A 21575-nucleotide genomic window follows, 5' to 3' on the forward strand; every position below is an offset into this window, starting at 1 on the left:
AGGGACTGCCTCTGACATAATCTGATTGGCCTGCTCGTTGATCACTTTCCCCTGAGGGGGGAGCAGCCTTACCAGGGCACAGTAGAGGACAATGCAGCCACTTTTGATGAGAACTGATAGACTAAGATCAGAAAGAAGAGGAGAACCATCCGTATCAGTGGACTTGCGGAGTGGCATGCATGCAAAAAGAGGAGGGAGGGTGGGATCGGCAGGGGAGGAGGGAGGGGCTTATGGGGGGATACAAAATGAATAAAGTGTAATTAATAAAAAAAAAGTAAAAAAAAAAAGAATAAAGACAACTAAATCAAAAACAAAAACAAAAAAAAAAAAAACATTCCAGCTAGGGGAAGACTTTGTTTTTATTTTTATTTTTTCAAGACAGGATTTCTCTTTGTAGCTTTGACTGTCGTGGACTAGATTTGTAGACCAGATTAACCTTATACTCAAAAAGATCCATCTGACATTGCTTCCCAGATTTCTGCTGTTATAGGTGTTCACCACCACCCCGAACTGAGAAGAATTTTTAGATGTAGTACTTAAATAAAAAACATTAGGCTCAGGAACAAACAAAGCATAAGCCTTTAGAAGTTCATGAAACTTACAGGATTAACAAAGCTCCTTCCTACTGCTGTATAATTTGCTTAAAGAGAAAAACTCAATCAGAAAAACATATCATACAGGTTGTTCAGGGAGATCCAGAGATACAATTTCAGTGATGAAGCTGCCTTTTTGTCATCCCTGCCCTGCAAATAACCTATCACCCATACTTCCACATGTAACCTTAGTAAACTAATTGGCTCATTAAAGCAAATTTGAGTGGAATCATATCTTTGGCTTCCTGCTGGTACTGTATCTGAAGTAAATAAACCTGTGTTCTGGTCTCCTTAGGAAAAGTCACAAAATAATATCTTTATTTACATTTTTTTCTCTGTTTGTGCAGTGTGTGTGTGTGTGTGTGTGTGTGTGTGTGTGTGTAACATGAAGTTTGTACTGTCAGTGAACATTTCACTCCCACAACTTTTTATTCATGTCCATTATACTTTATAGTAGTATAATATAATTTTTGTAAAGACAAAAAGATAATATATATCAAGCGAAGTAGCATAAGGGACTTGGAATGTTTTGGGGGAATTTTTGCAAGTTTCAATGGATAGCTTTATTGTAAAATGAAGCAATTATAGGATTGTCACCGCTTAAGTTTGCTGTGTTTATAGGGCACTGTGTGTAGAGTGATCTTTATCTTGTCTGTCCGGAATAGGCTAAGAAGTCAATGAGGTAAGAAGAAAATAGAACAAAATACTAGACATAGAAGAAAAACTGCTGACAAATTCTTGCTTGCTTGAATTTGAATGCTTGTTGAAATTGTGAAAACATTAGATTTGTGCTTAATGAATTTGAGCATTCAAGGGAAATTTTGAAAAAAGGGTGATATTATCCTGATAAATCATGAAAGTTGTTGTGTTGAGAATTGATATTTTGTGGGCAACGATTTGGAAGTTACCAGGGAAAAATAAGATGTGATAGTGATTTGTAGTAAGGAATTGATATGAAAAGTAGCTTCATAGTGACTGTATTTGATGATTAATCAATATTCCCTGAAGAAACGCATATACAAAGTAAAAATCAGTAAGTTAACTAACATAAAAATGAAACAGTGTTATCTTTAAAACTGGAAGAAATAGTTGAATATGGTATATAGCTAGTCCTATTATGCAGAGGAGCTGAGGCCATAAAATTGTTTTTTGTGAAGCTATCGTGTATTGTGTGGTGATACTTCTGAAGTTTTGGTTGCCATTAATGGTAAAGGGAAAGACTGATGATGGCCAAGTTTAGATGAAGAGGTTCAAAAGTTCTGTTATAGACATATAAGCCTAGTGTATCTGAACACAATAAAATGAATGATAAGCAATTGTATGTCTGAGCATAGAAGACTTTGTAGTTCTTTAGAAGACAAAGCATCACACTGAATGTAGTCACCAAAAAGTAATATCGAGAAAATACAAAAACGACATCAATTGTGAAGTAACCCATCACTAAGATCCCAGAAAGTCAAGAAACACACAAAGAGAAACAAAAATGTAGACACAAAGACAGTGAAAATTGAAAGCATTTATCTGGATTAACAGTAAAAGTTATTACATTGAACAGAAATCAACAGTAATTTTTACCAACTTAATAAAGTGAGTACTTATACTGGACACTGGATTTATTTTTTTCTTCTTTTTGTGGATCATTATTATTATTATTTAAAAATTATTTGCTTTGCATCCCAGTTGCAGCCCCCTCCCTCATTTCCTCCCAGTCCCATCCTCCCTCCCTTTTCTTCCCCTATCCTCCTTTCCTAATCCACTGATACAGGAAGTCCTCCTCCCTTACTGGCTGACCCTAGGCTATCATATAACATCAGAGCTGGATACTCTTTCACTGTGGGCTGTCTTGTTGGCCTCACCAGGGCGAAGTGATCAAGAATTGCAAGCAACCAACTTTATGTCAGAGACTGGCTCTTCTCCCATTGCTAGAGGATCTGCATGAAGACTGAGCTGTCTATTGGCTACATATGAGCAAGGGGTCGAGGTCTTTTCTATGCATGGTCTTTGGTTGATGCATCAGTCTCTGCCATCTCCCCTGGGCCCTGTTTAATGTATTTATAAATGTATGTATGTATGAATGCATGCATTTATGTATGTATGTATGCATTTGTTTATTTTTTATTTATTACAGTTTATTCACTTTTTACCCCAGCTGTAGCCCCCTCCATGGTCCCCGCCTAATGCCACTCTCCCTTCCTCTTCTCCTCCAATCCCTTTCTCCTAGTCCATTGATAGGGGAGGTCTTCCCATCTGACCCGAGCCTATCAGGACTTTTTATTGTTGCTGGTGGTGGTATATTTGTGTGGCTCTTGTCCCCTACAGTTCCTTTTATATCCCCCTTCTTCTGTAAGATTCCCTGCTCTTCTGTCCAAAGTTTGGCTCTGCATCTGCTTTGATTTCATGATGGGTGGAGTATTTAAGAGGACATCTGTGGTAGGCCCCTTGTTGGATTTCTTTTTTTTTTAATTTAATTTAATTTTTTGTTAATAGTTACATTTTATTAACTCTGTATCTCAGCTATATCCCACTCCCTCATTCTGTCCCAATCCTACCCTCCCTCCCTCGTCCTCTCCCTGCCTCTTTCCAAGTCCACTGATAGGGCAGGACCTCCTCCTCTTTCATCTGACCCTGTTTTATCAAGTATCTTCAGGACTGGCTGCAAAGTCCTCCTCTGTGGCCTAGTAGGGTTGCTCCTCACTTGAGGGGTGGGAAGGTCAAAGAGCCTGCCATTGAGTTCTTGTCAGAAATAAACCCTGTTCCCCTTACTATGGGAAACCAATTGGTTATTGAGCTACCACGGGCTGCATCTGAGCAGAGGTTCTAGGTTATATCCATACATGGTCCTTGGTGGAGTGTCAGTCTCAGAAATGACCCCTGTGCCAGATATATTTGGTCCTTGTAGAGCTCCTATCCTTTCCACGTCATACTAACTCCCCTTCTTTCATATGATTCCCTGCACTCTGCCTAAGGTTTGATTATGAGTCTCAGTATCTGCTTTGATAGGCTGCTAAGTAAAATCTTTCAGAGGCCTTCTGTGGTAGGCTCCTGTTCTACGTCCAATGCACATCACATTTGTCTTTCTAAGTGAGGATTGATCATCTTACCCCGTGTATGCTTTCTTGTTTATCTTCTTTAGGTGTATAAATTTCATTATATTTATCATATCTTGTAGGTATATATAAACGAGTACATACCATGTTTGTCTTTCTCCTTCTGGGATACTTCACTCAGAATGATCTTTTTTAGATCCCACCATTTGCCTGCACATTTCATGGTTTTCTCTTTTTTGATTGCTGAGTAGTATTCCTGTGTGTTAAAATACCACAATTTCTGTATCCATTCCTCCATTGATAGACATCTGGGTTGTTTCCAGGTTCTGGCTATTACAAATAAAGCTGCTACAAACATGGTTGAGCAAATGTCCTTGTTGTGTACTTGAGCAATCAAGTAATCCAATTTAAAAAAAAATGGGGTACGGAGCTAAACAAAGAATTCTCTGTAGAAGAATGTAGAATGGCAGAGAAACACTTAAAGAGATGCTCAACATCCTTAGCCATCAGGGAGATGCAAATCAAAACGACCCTGAGATTTCACCTTACACCCATCAAAATGCCTAAGATCAAAAACTCAAGTGACAACACATGCTGGAGAGGTTGTGGAGAAAGGGGAGCCCTCCTCCATTGCTGGTGGGAATGTAAACTGGTGCAACCACTTTGGAAGTCAATCTGGTGCTTTCTCACACAATTAGGAATAGTGCTTCCTCAAGACCCAGTTGGATTTCTTAAAGTGGAGATCATTAAAGCCCATGGCATTTCAGTGTCCAAGTGGGTTACCTAGGAATGGGAAGAGGGACTGCTTCTGACATAATATGATTGACTTGCTCTTTGATCACCTTCCCTTGAGGGGGAAACAGCCTTACCAGGCCACAGAAGAGGACAATGCAGCCACTTTTGATGAGAACTGTTAGACTAAGATCAGAAAGGAGAGGAGAACCTCCCCTATCAGTGGACTTGGGGAGAGGCATGCATGCAGAAAGGGGAGGGAGGGTGGAATGGGGAGAGGAGGATGAAGGGGCTTACGGGGGATACAAAATGAATACAGTGTAATTAATAAAAAAAGAAAAAAAAGACTTTCACAAGAGGGTATGGAAAAAAATGTCACTGAAATGGGTTTAAGAAAGTAGTTGATGCTAAAGACAAAAGTGTGTGTGTATGAATGTGTGTGTTTAGATGTGTGTGTAGGTGTATGTGTGTGTAGGTGTGTGTTTATAGGTGTGTGTGTGTGTGCATGTATATATGTGATATTCACAAATACAATGATCCTGAGCATTGTTTCTAATTGTGTTTATATAATTTCAAGCCTTTAGAAAATCAGCAGTGAACCATGAACCTTAAAACAAAGATTAACACATTTTAAGTGTTTTTTTTAAATTAAGTTTTAAGTAATCTATTCTTAGAATTGTGAGGAAAATGAGAACGTGACTAAAGAAACAGAGAAAAAATTACATACTCTAAAATACACAAATAATTCCTCCCTAAGTACATTTTTATTACTAATTTTATTGAAGAAAAAAAGAGCTAAATATAAATGTTTGTTAAACCTGCATGAATAATTATAACTAATGCCCTAAATGGTCTTTTTGTAAGGCCTAAGAAAAGTCAGCCTGAAGGCCAAGTCTGTGGTCATCTGAACCCATGGTTGCTCTTAGAATTAGAATCTGACATGCACATTACCTGAATCCCCCTTCTTTGCTTTAAAATATTCTAGCTGAAAACAGATTAACCTTAGATTTTCAAAAGTTATACAGGAATCAGCAGAGAATGGGACATGTACATAAAGCGACTTGTGATTTACTGGGAAAGTACAGGTGTTTTATTTTCTAAATAGAACAAGCTTTAAAAACTTTTATCACCTTCCCCTGAGGGGGGTACAGCCTTACAAGGTCACAGAGGAAGACAATGCAGCCAGTCCTGATGAGACCTGATTGGCTAGGGTCCAAGTCCCTGGAGAGAGGCATGGGAGGAGATGAGGGAGGATGGGATTTGGAGGGGAAGGGAGAGGAGAATACAGTTGGGATACAAAATGAATAAACTGTAATTAATGGAAAATAAAAAACAAAGAAAAAAATGAATTAAATGAGTGATTTAATATGTTGTCAGCTGATAAGCTGACAGAGATTGATTGGAGGAAAAGCAGAGGAAATTCAGGCATGGAGAGGTGTCATAATGAGTATCACACTTCAGATAGCTGGATGTGTCGTCAAGGTATGGTGAGATGGAAACATACAGTCTGGGTTGTGTAAACACATTTGTTCAGAAACAGATTAATACATGATTTTTCTGGAAGGTACCTATTACATTCTTGGCTAAGTACTTCAAAGACTCTAAGTCAGTGCTATTTCAAATCATGAATTTAAGTCAATTCAAGGGAAATGGAAATTTCATATGACTGTTTCAGTACTTGAATCAAAAACGCTTTTCATTGAAGAAGGCAAAGTATTTGATCGAAGATGTTAGGTTTTCCATCCTTTACCTTATAAAGATATGAGAGCCTTTTCAAATCCACCTTACACTTTCTCTCACTTTATGAATTCAAGTGTTCATATTTTACCTATATGAAAACAGTTTTAAAACTTTTGACATTATCCAATCACTTGAATTAATTACTTTTATATTATATACAGTACGACACTTTTTAAAAATCTACTAACACCAGCACTGGATGCATTGTCTTTCTGTGAGGCCTGGTAAGACTGCTTCTCCTTCAGAGGGATATGATCAAAGAGCAGGACAATCAGTTCATGTCAAGAAAAAGTCCCTATTCCCAATATAGAACCCATTTGGACATTGAACTGCCATGGGCTACATTTGTGCAGGGGTTCTAGGTTATCTCCATGCATGGTACTTGGTTGGAGTACCAATCTCTGAAAAGACCCCTTGATTAGAAGGAAGGAGAGGAAGACCTCCCCTATCAGTGGACTTTGAGAGGGGCATGGATGGAGAAGGGGGAGGAAGAATGGGATTGGAAGGGGATGAGGGAGGAAGCCACAGGGGGGATACAAAGTGAATAAACTATTATTAATAAAATAAAAATGAAAAAATGAAAAAATTTATTAACACATTTACACACATCACATACACAAATACACTTTAAGAAGAATTAAAACTGAACATTTGTTTTATATTAAATATTCATTAGCATATTTAAGGGAATAAAATATATTCACAAGCTGTTTTAAATTTTAATGCAGAAGATTTTACCACCAAATGGATTCATTAAAGACTAATCTTAAATTGATGTGTTTTTTCTTTAATAAATATGCCAAGTTTAATTATCATGATCTAAATAGTATAGGAGAGAGAACACTAAATCCACTGTAATATTATTTTATGCTATATTATCATTATTGATATAAATTTAATTAAAGTATGAATTGGCAAAGACCAAATGTCTTAATTATTTTAGAAAAGCTTTAAATACCCATCACCAAACTTAAAGATTAAATGCGCCCCAAACTAGACTGTCCTTAGTTTCCTACAAGAATATTCCATGGAAATAAATTTAAAAAAAAAAAACATATTTACCCAACAGTTGGCCATAAGTCTCAGTAGTGCAGGAAATCTTATGTAAGAAGTGGGAAATAGTAAGATCTGGAGAGGACAGGAACCCCACAAGGAGAGCAACAGAAACAGAAATGTTGAACACAGGGGTCTTCCCAGAGACTCATACTCCAACCAAGTACCAGGCATGGAGATAACCTAGAACCCCTGCACAGATGTAGCCCATGACAGTTTAGGGTCCAAGTGGGTTCCATAGTAATGGGAAGAGGGACTGCCTCTGACATAATCTGATTGGCCTGCTCTTTGATCACCTCTCCCTGAGGGGGGGGGAGCAGCCTTACCAGGCCACAGAAGATGATAATGCAGCCATTCCTGATGTGATCTGATAGACTAAGATCAGAAGGAAGGAGAGGAGGACCTCCCCTATCAGTGGACTTGGGGAGGGGCATGCTCGAAGTAGGGGGATGGAGGGTGTTATCTGGAGGAGAAGAGGGAGGGGCTTATGGGGGGATACAAAGTGAATAAAATGTAATTAATAAAAAAAATATTTAGTACATTTTTAAATGTTTTAATCCAAAAAGTAAAAAAATCAATTATTTCAGAGACCATTCTGTTTTTAGATGGACAAAAATAAAATTCTGAAGGCATGTCTAGGAAATAAGATTTTCTGCAATTGTATTTAGATTTTTAAAATTCATAACATTAATTACAAATATTATTTGTACTCATATGTTTTCATTCATTTGTCTTTTGCTGGATTTTCACACAATTTGAAACACAAATAAAGCCATGGTAAATACTCCTTGAAGGTTAAACTTCTATGTAAACATTTTTTTTATTTTTATATCTTATTCATGGTTGTACAGTACATATTTATTAAATATTTTAACAAAATGGAAAAATTCCTTAAAATTTAATAAATGAAAGAAGGAGTGAATGAAGGAAATATTTTTCCCTCTTCCTTTTGAATTAGAGAATCACTCAGCTTCAGGGCTTTAACTTGTTTAATCATGACCACTGAAAAGATTAAAGCTCTTATTGATAAGCTAAGGGTCTCACTATAGCATATATTCTCATAGAATCAATAACTTAAGCACGTACAGAACAGCAGAGATAGAATTTAGAGGAGTGATGCAATAGGAATAACTTAGTTTACTGTCTTCTGAGACATTAACTCAAATGATCTAAAATCAAAGATAGCAGACAATGCATGAGATCATTACTGGATCATAGTGTTAAATGAACACTCTAAGCTAAGTAAGAGTATGTGGATTATAATGTAAATTTATGTTATCTGGTAAACAGTGAGATAAATTAGATAAGCAATCTCAAAAAAAATAGGAAACCTTAGTAATTATTTTGTTGTTGCAAATATGATATAAAATATTTGTGTCTTTCTAGAACCTAGTTTCTGCCACCTAATCTCCAAAATAATACAACAACAAAACTGGGACATACATCAATAACCTTAAAGCTTCCATCTGCAAAATCTCTGAAATATGATTTTTTTAAATTTTATATTAATTACACTTTATTCATTTTGTATCTCCCCATAAACCCCTCCTTCCTCCCCTCCCGATCCCACCCTCTCTCTCCTTTCTGCATGCATGCCACTCCCCAAGTCCACTGATAGGAGAGGTTCTCCTCTTCTTTCTTTCTTTGTCTATCAGTTCTCATCAAAAGTGGCTGCATTGTCCTCTACTGTGGCCTGGTAAGGCTGCTCCCCCCTCAGGGGGAAGTGATCAACGAGCAGGCCAATCAGATTATGTCAGAGGCAGTCCCTCTTCCCATTACTATGTAACCCACTTGGACACTGAACTGCCATGGGCTACACCTGTGCAGGGGTTCCAGGTCATCTCCAAGAATAGTCCTTGGTTGGAGTATGAGTCTCTGGGAAGTTCCCTGTGTTCAAATTATCTTGTTCTGTTGCTCTCCTTGTGGACTTCCTGTCCCCTCCAGCTCTTACTATTTCCCACTTCTTACATAAAATTCCATTCACTCTGCCCATCAGTTGGCCATCAGGCTCAGCATCTGCTTTGACAGTCTATAGTGCAAAAGCTTTCAGAGGCCCTCTGTGGCAGGTTTCAAGGTTGTTTCCTGTTTTCTTCTGGCTTTCAGAGGCCCTCTGTAGCAGTTTCCAAGGTTGTTTCCTATTTTCTTTTTCTTCTGATGTCCATCCTCTTTGCCTTTCAGGATGAGGGTTGAACATTTTAGTTAGGGTCCTCTCTTTTGCTTAGTTTGTTTAGATGTACAGCTTTTTAGTGGGTTTATTCTATGTTGTATGTTTATATGAGTGAGTATATACCGTGTGTGTCTTTTTGCTTCTGGGACAACTCACTCAGGATGATCCTTTCCAGGTCCCACCATTTACCTGCAAATTTCATGATTTCCTTATTTTTCATTGCTGAGTAATACTCCATTGTATAGATGTACCACAGTTTCTGCATCCATTCTTCAGTTGAGGGGCATCTGCGTTGTTTCCAGCTTCTGGTTATTACAAATAAAGCTGCTACAAACAAGGTTGAGCAAATGTCCTTTTTGTGTACTTGCGCCTCTTTTGGGTATATGCCTAGGAGTGGTATGGCTGGATCTTGAGGAAGTGCTAATCCTAGTTGTCTGAAAAAGCGCCAGATTGATTTCCAGAGTGGTTGTACCAGTTTACATTCCCACCAGCAGTGGAGAAGGGTTCCCCTTTCTCCACAACCTCTCCAGCATGTGTTGTCCCTTGAGATTTTCATCTTGGCCATTCTGATGGGTGTAAGGTGAAATCTCAGGGTTGTTTTGATTTGCATTTCCCTAATGGCTAATGAGGTTGAGCACTTCTTTAAGTGCTTCTCTGCCATTCGATATTCCTCTACAGAGAATTCTCTCTTTAGCTCTGTTCCCCATTTTTTAAGTGGATTACTTGGTTTGCTGCTTTTCAGCTTGTTTAGTTCTTTGTATATATTGGATATGAGTCCTCTGTCAGATAGAGGGTTGGTGATGATTCTTTCCCAATCTGTAGGCAGTCGCTTTGTTTTGATGACGGTGTCCTTTGCTTTACAGAAGCTTTTCAATTTCATGAGGTCCCATTTATTGATTGTTGCTCTTAGAGCCTGTGCTGTTGGTGTTCTGTTCAGGAAGTTTTCTCCTGTACCAATGAGTTCTAGAGTATTCCCCTTTTTTTTTCTAGCATAGATTCTTTTTTAATTAATTAAGTTATAATTTATTACAATTGATTCACTTTGTATCCTGCAGTAGCCCCCTCCCTCTTCTCTTCCCAGTTCCACACTCCCTCCCTCTTCTCCCCCTATGTTTCTCTCCTAGTCCACTGATAGGGGAGGTCTTTCTTTCTTTCTATTTGACTCTAGCCTATCAGGTCTTTTCAAGACTCACTGCATCCTCTTCCTCTGTGGCCTGGTAAGGCTTTCCCTCTAGGGGGAAGGTGATCAAAGAGCCAGCCACTGAGTTCATGTCAGAGACAGCCCCTGTTCCCATTACTAGGGAACCTACTTGGACACTGAGCTGCCATGGGCTACATCTGTGCCCGGGTTATAGGTTATCTCCATGCATGGTCCTTGGTTAGAGTATCAGTCTCAGAAAACACGCCTGTGCCCAGATTTTTTAGTTTTGTTGCTTTTTCCTTGTAGAGTTCCTGTCCCCTCCAGGTCTTTCTATTTCCCCTTCTTCTGTAAGATTCTCTGCACTCTGCCCAAACTTTGTCTATGAGTCTCTGCATCTGCTTCGATAGCCTGCTGGGTAGATTCAGAGGCCTCTGTGGTAGGCTCCTGTCCTGTTCCCCAGTTTTTCCTGCTTCCTATGTCTATACTGTTTTCCTGTCATAAAATAAATTCTCTGATTTTAAAGAATTGCAGTTGTTAACTTTTTTGATTGTTTTTATTTTTTATTATCATTTATTACAATTTATTCAATTCGTATCCTGGCTGTGACCCCCCCTCCCCTCTTTCCTCCCAATCCCACCCTCCCTCCCTTTCCTAGTTCACTGATAGGGAAGGTCCTCCTCTCTTTCCATCTGACCCTAGCCTATCAGGTCTCATCAAGACTGGCTGTATTGTCTTCCTCTTTGGCCTGGCAAGACAGTACACCCCATGGGAGGGTGATCAGAGAGCCTGTAGTGGCCCACCTTTTATTTATTGATTATTTACATAGGACCTTTAATATACAAAATCAAGCATTAAGATGCAAGGGTTTTATGTCCCCTTCATGCATTGTCTTTGGTCAGGGTCTCAGTCTCTGCAGATTCCCCAGTATTTTTCTTTTTCTCTGTTGGTCTCCTTTTGGAGCTCCTGTACCTTCCAGATCTGCTCTTGTACCTTCCAGGTCTTTCTGTCTCCCCTTCTTTTATGAGCTTCCCTGTACTCTGCTCAAATTTTGGCTATGAGTCTCAGTCTCTGCTTCAGTAGCTTGATCAAAATTCTAAGCTTTAAAGAGAATGAAAACTGCAATATAAATGTATCTGGCAGAAATTAATTTAAAAACCCAGTTATTTTTAAGGCTAAGATGTTAACTATGGCAATACAGCCTTGGATTTTATCTACATTAAACACAAGCTTGAAGTTATTATATGAATTAATACTGAGTTCTTCTTTCAGGATGCCAAGTTCTTTTAATTCGCAGGACTTTTTATGAGTGTTTCAACTACTGAGAGATTTCTTTCATGCATCTCATTTAGGCAGTGCCTTTTATACTTCATGTAGGCAAGAATATTACCTGCTCAGTGTGGCCTTTGCAGAACTAGGTACATAGTACATGCAAAACAATGTTATATGGATTTTACATACATTAATTTAATCATGATAAGGAGAGCAACAGGACCAAAAAATATGGGCACAGGGGTCTATTGTGAGACTGATACTCCAAACAAGGACCATGCATGGAGATAACATAGAACCCCTGCACAGATGTAGCACTTGGCAGCTCAGTGTCCAAGATGGGTCCCTGGTAATAGGAACAGGGACTGTCTCTGACATGAACTCAGTGTTTGGCTCTTTGATCACCTGCACCTGAAGAGAGAGCAGCCTTAACAGGCCACAGAAGAAGACAATGAAGCTAGTCCTGATGAGACCTGATAGACTAGGGTCAGATAGAGGGGGAGGAGGACCTCCACTATCATTGGACTGAGGGAGGGGCACAGGAGAAAAATAGGGAAAGAAGGTAGGATTGGGAGGGAATAAGAAGGGGGCTACAGCTGGGATACAAAGTGAATAAACTTTAATTAATAAAAATAAAATTAAAAAATGTGTATTGACTAAGTACTACCATATTTTACATTAAGAGGAAATAAAAAGTTAGAAAGTGGTAACTTCAATAACTGAAAAGTAAAATGACTAAAGCAGTTTGTGTGTTAATACATGCTGGTAGTTACAAATGTGTGAATCCTTAGTGTACACTAACCCTCATCGGTCATATCTTACAATGCACAACTCCCTAAAATGATCTTAGTCAAGCATCTCCTATTAGGTTTTATATTATTTACAAAGATCTTCTCTCCAAAATGATGAAATGCTTGCTCTATCCATACACTTTCAATGTAAATATGAACTAAACACACCTTCACTGCAAAAAGGGAAACTGACAGTTAAACAACTATGTTAACTTTTATTTCTTCACCTTTTAAACAATATGATGTTTTAGTCTTTCCTACTTCTGTGGTTCTGTGGGTTGTGTTTTCTGACTTACATTTACGCAAAAAACACATCGTATGATGGGGTATTAATGGCGATTGCTTGGCTAAGTAAAGAAACAACATGTAAACAGGGTATCTGTACAATGGAAGTCAGGACTAGCTCACTGGTTCAAGAATCAGATCCAGATTATTTTAGCCAACATCCTCCTTTTCTGCAGATACAGAAAGTGAATAATAATTACCTTCCATTGAAAATGAGAGCAATGACAAGGGCATTGTCATTATTAGGAGACTAACTGGCTATCATTGCCTTTGCAACAAGCTGTAGGCCTTGTGGACATTGTAAGTAGAGGAGAAGAAAACATCACCACTAACGGAACCATTATAAGAGAATAAAAGATTGAAGTAAAATACTTTACAGTGTAATTACAAATTGTAAATTATCACATAGGGCTACTTTTTAGATAAGAATACACCTAATAAATGTTTAAAGAAGAGTAAGATATTTCCTGAGAAAATAAAATGCTGTCAGATATGGATTTGCCTTTTCCGTAATAGAAAATAAACTGTCAATTGAAGACTGACCTCTAAATGACTTTCTAAGCATAATGTAGAAAGCCCACATACTTCAGAGTTTGTTGGGTTGGAAACAAGCTGGTTAGATGATCCCTAATAATTTCTAGGCCTGCAGCATACTCTCAAAATAAGATGTATTGCAGAGTATATTTTTAGTATCATTCGTGTAAGACAAGAAAACACAACATTGTATGATAGTTAAATATATCATATAAATGACTGATTTGTGTGTGAGACATGAAGGATCTAACACAACGGAGAGAGTTTTGAAGAATCCCAGGCACCACTCTGTCTAGATGGATTTGAATCAGCTCATACCCAGGAAGGTTCTGTGTGATAGAGGAGAAAGAAAGATCCTGTTGATTATTTGATGACAAACCTTCTTATTGAGTGACAAAACTCATCCAATCACTTGGTACTGTATGTACTTAGAACTTCCTGTGAGTACACATGCATCACATGTGTATGGAGACCAGAGATCAACAACATGCCTCTCACTGAACCTGGAGATTACTGATTCACCTACCCACTGATGATGGAACTCCAGGTATCCTCCTGTCTCTACTTCCCCAGCGGTGGGATTAAAGGCACCGCATGCACTGATAACTTTTTATGTGACATATGGGAATTCAAACTCAGATGTTCAAGTTGTGTAACAAGTACTTTATCAATTTAGCATTTCCTCAGTTCTTATTTTATGAACTTTAATATATATTGCTGATTTTTCTGCATCTATGGAAAACAGGCTGAGCAGCAAGTTTCTCCACCTGTACAGATAAACCATTGTGGCTACACTTTGCAGGGTTCCCTTGGTGACTTCACTTGCAGAACACTGCAACAAGACTGAAGACCTGAGTGTAAATCTCCAGAATCCACATTAAAATCATATGTGCCTATAATTCCAGCACACCCATGGAGTCTTGGAGGTTAAAAAGAGAAGAATCTCCAGAATATCATTACCTCAAGATCCAGCAATACTACTCCTGCATATATACCCAAAATCATTCAGCACCATACCCCACAATTCAGCAAGGACATTTGCTTAACTATGTTCATAGCAGCCTTATTTGTAATAGCCAGAATCTAGAAACAAGATAGATGTCCATCAATGCAGGAATAGATGCAGAAACTGTGGCACATTTACACAACAGAATACTACTTAGCTATTTAAAACAAGAAAATCATGAAATTTGCAGGAAAAAGGATGGAACTAGAAAAGATCATTCTGAGTAAGGTAATCCAGAAACAGAAAGAGAGATATGCTCTACTCTCTCATAAGCAGATGTTAGCAGTATAGTATAAGATAGCCATACTAAAATCTGCAGACCTAAAGAAGCTAAACACTAAGGAGGACTATACGGAGGATGCTTAAATCTCATTCAGAGTGGCAAACAGGATAGATACCAGAATGGTGGAAGAGAGGAAACAAGATGTGAGCCTACTCTATAGGGTCCTCTGAAAGGCTCCATCCAGCAGGGGTTCAAAGCAGGTGCTGAGACTCACAGCCAAACTGTGGGCAGAGCACAGGAGTCTTACAGAAGTAGAGGGTGTGGGAGGAAGGATATGGAGGGGACAGGATCCCCACAAGGAGACCAATAAAACAAAACAAAACAAAACAAAAACCTTTGCTTACTTTTTTTTTTTTAAAGATTTTATTTTTTATTTTATGCATATTGTTGCTCTAGCTGCATGTGCACCTGCAGGCCAGAAGAGGACAGTAGAGAGTACACATGGTTGTGAGCCACCATGTGGTTGCTGGGAATTGAACTCAGGACCTCTGGAAGAGCAGACAGTGCTCTTAACTGCTGAACCATCTCTCCAGCCCCTTGCTTACTTTTAAGAGTCAATAAAATCACCATTGCTTATAAAAAATATTTTGAACTTTTAGTCATTGTGAATGTGCAGTAGAATATTGTGAATATTTTAGACCAAATGTTCTGATTATAGAAATTGTACACACTATTATACACAGTAATTATCTATAATGTACAGTTTGATAAATTCTGACAAGAAGATTAAGACATGTATCATTTTACATTTAAGCTGAAACCAGCAATTTAGCCTGTGTACCCTCAGACCAGGATTAAGCTAGCAAAAGTGGCCTATAAATAAACTACTTGGTGATAAGTGACTATATATGTTAGAATTCTCCACTTTCATGTATCAAAGAAATGTCTCATGAAATAGTCAAGCGTGAACATGATTTAAAAGAAAAAATAATTAAAATAAATACAAGTAATTGAAATATTTATAAGATGAATTTTTAAATCACATATTATCTAATATCTAATAAGCCCCTAACACATTTTAAGAATTTTTACTTAAAATACATAACACAGCTATTCATGAATTGTATGTGTCTGTAAACCCCAGCACTTAGATGGTCACAGCTTATAATTCCAAACATTATTGTTTTTGTAAATTACCAACTTCCTTCACCTGCTAAATACTAACTGCATTGTGTGAGTGTGTGTGTGTGTGTTTGTGTGCATGTACATGTGTATGTCAATGTGTGTATGAATATAGGTGTTATATAAATCTGATCATCTAAACAAAAAATAAAAAATAATTCCAAGCACATTGTAGTTTATGGATAGTAGCTAGTCTAGAAGCTGAAAGAATTATCCTGGAAGAAGAAGAAAATAATGAAATTAACTCTACTGTGATGTATGAAAGGAAGAATATGCTAACTTATGCAAACTGACTTTAAATAGAATAAACATTTGAAATAATGTGTGGATTTTTAAAAATATTTTTAACATTACATGAGATCTGTTGGGTCTGATTCACTCTGCTAGTATGACTTCCAAATTACACTATTGCCTTTACCTTCTTAGTTAGTTAGTTAACTTATTTTCAAAGAAAATTTTGGATAACATATGGATTAGAGTACTGCAAGAATTTTGATTTGTTATGTATGTGGAAGAATATACTTACACACATCTGATGAAAGATGAATAATTATAACATCAAATAACTCAGAAATATTAAAAAATATAAGCAACAAAAAAAGTGAGTCATGAAACTAGAATGTTTTCAACTAAAAAAGCACAATGGCTAATAGTATTTTTTGTAATATCCTCAAATTTTATTTTTTTCATAAAATTCCACGTCTATTTCATGATGGAAGCCATCAAAGCATGAGGAATAAAAACATTTTTTTCTGTGTATTCAAACTCACACAAGTTATCTTTACAGTTCAATTTACTGTATATAGAAATCATTTGGGTTCTATATTTTCTTTTTTTGTCTTTTTTATTTAATTATTTTTATTTCTATTAATTAAAGTTTATTTACTTTGTATCCCCCCTGTACCTCCCTCCCTCCTCCTTTCCCTTTCCCATCCTCCCTCTTTCCCACCTGTGTCCCTCTCCCAGTCCACTGATAAGGGAGGTCCTCCTCCCCTTCCCTCTGATCCTAGTCTCTCAGGTCTCATCAGGAGTGGCTGCCTTGTCTTCTTCTGTGGCCTGGTAAGGCTGCTCCTCCCTCAGAGGGAGGTGATCAAAGACAAGGCCAATCAGTTTCTGTCAAAGAACTGATTGCTATGAAGGCCACTTGGACACTGAACTGCCATAGGCTACCACTGTGCAGGGGTTCCAGGCCATCTACATGAGTGGTCCTTAGCTGGAGCATCAGTCTCAGAAAAGACCCCTGTGCCCAGACTTTTTGGATGTATTGCGTCCTTTTGGAGCTCCTGTCCTCTCCAGGTCTTACTATCTCCCACTTCTTTCATAAGATTACCTGTACTCTGCCCAAAGTTTAGCTATGAGTCTAAGCATCTGTCTTGATATCCTACAGGGTAGAGCTTTCAACATCCTTAGCCATCAGAGAAATGAACAGTAAAACAACTTCAATTCAATTTCACTCAAGTCAACATGACCATTATTAAAAAAAAAAAAAGTGACTAGTACCAGGGAAAACAGACAGCACATGCTCGTGAGAATTTGCAAAATGAGAAACATTTATTTATATATTTAGTAGGAATGTTAACTTCTAAATGAAAAAAATGTAATAAATGATAATAATAAAAAGTTTAAAAAGAAAATAGCCATAAAATGGTTTATTCTTTTTCTTATTTATCAAAATAAGAAATACTGTTTTGACAGTCCCAAATGATTTCTGATTATTAGCTCTCAAATATGATTTGTCTTATACTTTCAGAACCCACCCCATGTTTAGAGTTAATATCTTTGGAAAATGTAAAATTTCATATAACAATTGTCTATTTTCTTCAAGGAAGCCAGAGTAGTTTTGCTGAACCATTAAAGATGATGATGTCACCATTCCATAAATGCTGTTGGTGATGATCTTTTATCATCAGCACAAATCCCTGCAGGAAAATTTCAAGACCTCTGTCTTTACTTTATTTGAATTTCAGCTAAACGGTTTTTTCAGCTGGCTCAAAATTATATTCCTATAATGGGGTACACGTTGTTTAGTCCATGGGCAAAGTGTTCCCATGGGAACTCCCAAACAGCACAGGATATTGCCAGTGCTGGTATCAAAAGTCTTATTGCTGAAGATAACATTTACATATCTTGTTGAAAACAGAGAAGTTTAGCTGGTGCCTAACTAGAAGGCTTAGCCTTATTGACTAGATTTAATGGTACATTGCACACTAGCAGAGGAGAAAGGTAATCAATTGTTAACACAATAATAAACACTGGATGCAAATTTTATGAATTCCTTGTTTTTAATTGCTGAGTAGTATTCCATTGTGTAAATGTACCACAATTTCTATATACATTCTTCAACTGAGGGACATCTAGGTTGTTTCCAGCTAGTTTCTTTTATGAATAAAGCTGCTAGTGACATAGTTGAGGAAATGTCCTCATTGCATACTTGAGCATCTTTTGAATATATGTCTAGGAGTGGTATAGCTGGATCTTGAGGTAGCACTATTCCTAATTTTCTGAGAAAGCACCAGATTGATTTCCAAAGTGGTTGTACAAGTTTACATGCCCACCAACAATGAAGAAGAATTCACCTTTCTTTACATTCTCTCCAACATGGTCAGTCATCCCTTGAGCTTTTGGACTTAGCCATTCTGATGGGTGTGAGGTAGAATCTCAGGGTGGTTTTGCATTTCCCTGATGACTAAGGATGTTGAGCATTTCTTTAAGTGTTTCTCTGCTATTTGACATTCCTCTATTGAAAATTTTCTGTTTAGTGCTACACCCTAGTTTTTTATTATTATTATTTTCTTTATTAATTACACTTTATTCACTTTGTATCCTCCCCATGGTTCCCTCCCTCCTCCTGTCCCAATCCCTCCCTTCCTTCATACTCTGCATGCATGCCCCTCTACTAGTCCACTGATAGGGGAGGACTTCTTTTCCTTCCTTCTGATCCTAGTCAATTAGGTCTCATCAGGAGTGGTTGCAGTGTCTTCTTCTGTGGCCTGGTACTGCTGCTTCCCTCTCAGGGGGAGGTAATTAAAGAGTAGGCCAATCAGTTCATGTCAGAGACAGGCCCTGTTCCTTTTACAATGGAACCCACTTGGATACTGAACTGCCATGGGCTACATCTGTGCAGGGGTCTTAGGTTATCTCCATGCATAGTCCTTGGTTGGAATAGCAGTCTCAGGAAAGACCCCTGTGCTCAGATTTTTTGGTTCTATTGCTGTCCTTGTGGAGTTCCTGCCCTCTCCAGATCTTACTGTTTCTGACTTCTTTCCTAAGATTCCCTGAACTCTGCCCACATGTTGCGCATAAGTCTCAGCATCTACATTGATAGTCTGCAGGGCAGAGCTTTTCAGAGGTCTTCTGTGTCAGGCTCCTGACTTGTTCCCTCTTTTCTCCTTATGATGTCTATCCTCTTTGCCTTTCTGGATAGGAATTGAGCATTTTAGCAAGAGTCCTCCCTCTTCATTAGTTTCTTTAGGTGTACATATTTTAGTAGGTTTATCCGATGTTATATGTCTATATGAGTGAGTATATACTGTGTGCATCTTTCTGCTTTTGGGATAGCTCACTCAGGATGATCTTTTCCAGATCCCACCATTTACCTGCAAATTTCATGATTTCCTTGTTTTTTATTGCTGAGTAATATTCCATTGTGTAGATATACCACAATTTGTGCATCCATTCCTCCACTGAGGGGTATCTGGGCTGTTTCCAGCTTCTGGCTATTATAAATATGGCTGCTACAAACATGGGTGAGCAAATGTCCTTATTGTGTACTTGAGAATCTTTTGGATATATGCCTAGGAGTGGTATAGCTGGATCTTGAGGAAGCGCTATTCCTAGTTGTCTGAGAAAGCACCAGATTGCTTTCCAGAGTGGTTGTACAAGTCAATGGAATCGAATAGAAGACCCTGACATAAATCCACACACTTATGGACACCTGATTTTTGACAAAGATGCCAAATCCATTCAATAGAAAAAGACAGCATCTTCAACAAATGTTGCTGTTCTAACTGGAAGTCTACATGTAAAAAAATGCAAATAGATCCATACTTATCACTCTGCCCAAAACAAAAGTCCAAGTGGATCAAAGACCTCAACATAAAACTAGACACACTAAACCGCTTAGAAGAAAAAGTGGGGAATACCCTTGAACTCATTGGCACAGGAGACAACTTCCTGAACAGAACACCAACAGCACAGGCTCTAAGAGCAACAATCAATAAATTGGATCTCATGAAACTGAAAAGCTTCTGTAAAGCAAAGGACACTGTCCTCAAAACAAAATGATTGCCTACAGATTGGGAAAAGATCTTCATCAACTCTATATCTGACAGAGGGCTAATATCCAGTATATATAAAGAACTAAAGAAGTTAAACAACAAAAAAATCAAGTAATCCAATTAAAAAATGGGGTAGAGAGCTAAAGAGAGAATTCTCTGCAGAGAAATATCGAATGGCAGAAAAACACTTAAAGAAATGCTCAACCTCATTAGCCATCAGGGAAATGCAATTCAAAACGACCCTAAGATTTCACCTTACACCCATCAGAATGGCTAAGATCAAAAACTCAAGAGACAACACATGCTGGAGAGGTTGTGGAGAAAGGGGAACCCTCCTCCACTGCTCTTGGGAATGTAAACTTGTACCCCAGTTTTTTTTATTCTTCTCTCATATATTACATCATACTGCAGTTTCCCTTCTTCCCATTCCCCAATTCTTCCTCTTCTGTTTCCAAAATCCACCCCTCCTTCATCTCCCCTCAGAAAAGATCAGGCCTTCATGAGACATCAACCAAACACAGCATTATAAGCTTTAATATGATATGTCTTATATTCTCATGTCAAGGCTAGATTAGACAACCCAGTGAAAGGAAAAGGATCCAAAAAACAGGCAAAAGAGTCAGAGTTAGCCCTCACACCCACTGTTCGGAATCCCACAAGAAAAGTGATTTATAACATTCATAAAATATATTCAGAGGATCTATGTCAGACTTCTACAGGCCTCCTAATCTCTGTGAGCTCACTTGAGACCTGGTAGGTTGATTCTGTGAGCTGTGTTCTTCTGGTATCCCTGACTCCTCTGGCTCCTCCAATCCCCCCTATCCTATCCCTCCTCGGCAGGATTCCCTGAGCTTAGTCTAATGCTTAGCTGTGGGACTCTGCATCTTCTCCCATCAGTTGCTGGATGAAATGTATCTGTGTACCCTAGTTTTTAATTAGATTACTTGGTTTGTTGGTGTTTAACTTCTTGAGTTCTTTATAGATTCTGGACATTAGTCCTCTGCCAGAAGTAGGGTTGGTGAAGAGTTTTTCTCAGTCTGTAGGCTCTTGTTTTGTTCTGATGGCAGTGCCCTTTGATTTACAGAAGCTTTTCAGTTTCACGAGGTCCCACTTATTGATTATTGATCTTAGAGCTTGCACTGTTGATATTGTCTTCATAAAGTTTTTTCCTGTGCCAATGAGGTCAACGCTGTTTTCTACTTTTTCTTTTAATAGATTTAGTGGGTCTAGTTTTATGTTGAGGTATTTGATCCATTTGGATTTTAGTTTTGTGCAGGGTGATAAATATGGATAAATTTGTATTTTTCTACATGCTGACATCCAGTTACACCAAGATCATCCTGAGTAAGGTAACCCAGAAACAGAAAGATACACATGGCATATACTTACTTATAAGTGGATATTGCCCATTGCTGGAGCCAGCCGGGCAGAGTTGAATGGTTCTTGAGTTGGGCATGAGGATTAAAATTAATAAAATAAACACACAGCACACAGGAAAGTTTTTAAAGGTCCAGACTCAACAGCCATGGCAAAAG

This window comes from Psammomys obesus, unplaced genomic scaffold (assembly GCF_907164565.1).
Source record: "Psammomys obesus unplaced genomic scaffold, mPsaObe1.curated_primary_1811, whole genome shotgun sequence".
In the NCBI taxonomy this organism is placed as follows: Eukaryota; Metazoa; Chordata; class Mammalia; order Rodentia; family Muridae; genus Psammomys; species Psammomys obesus.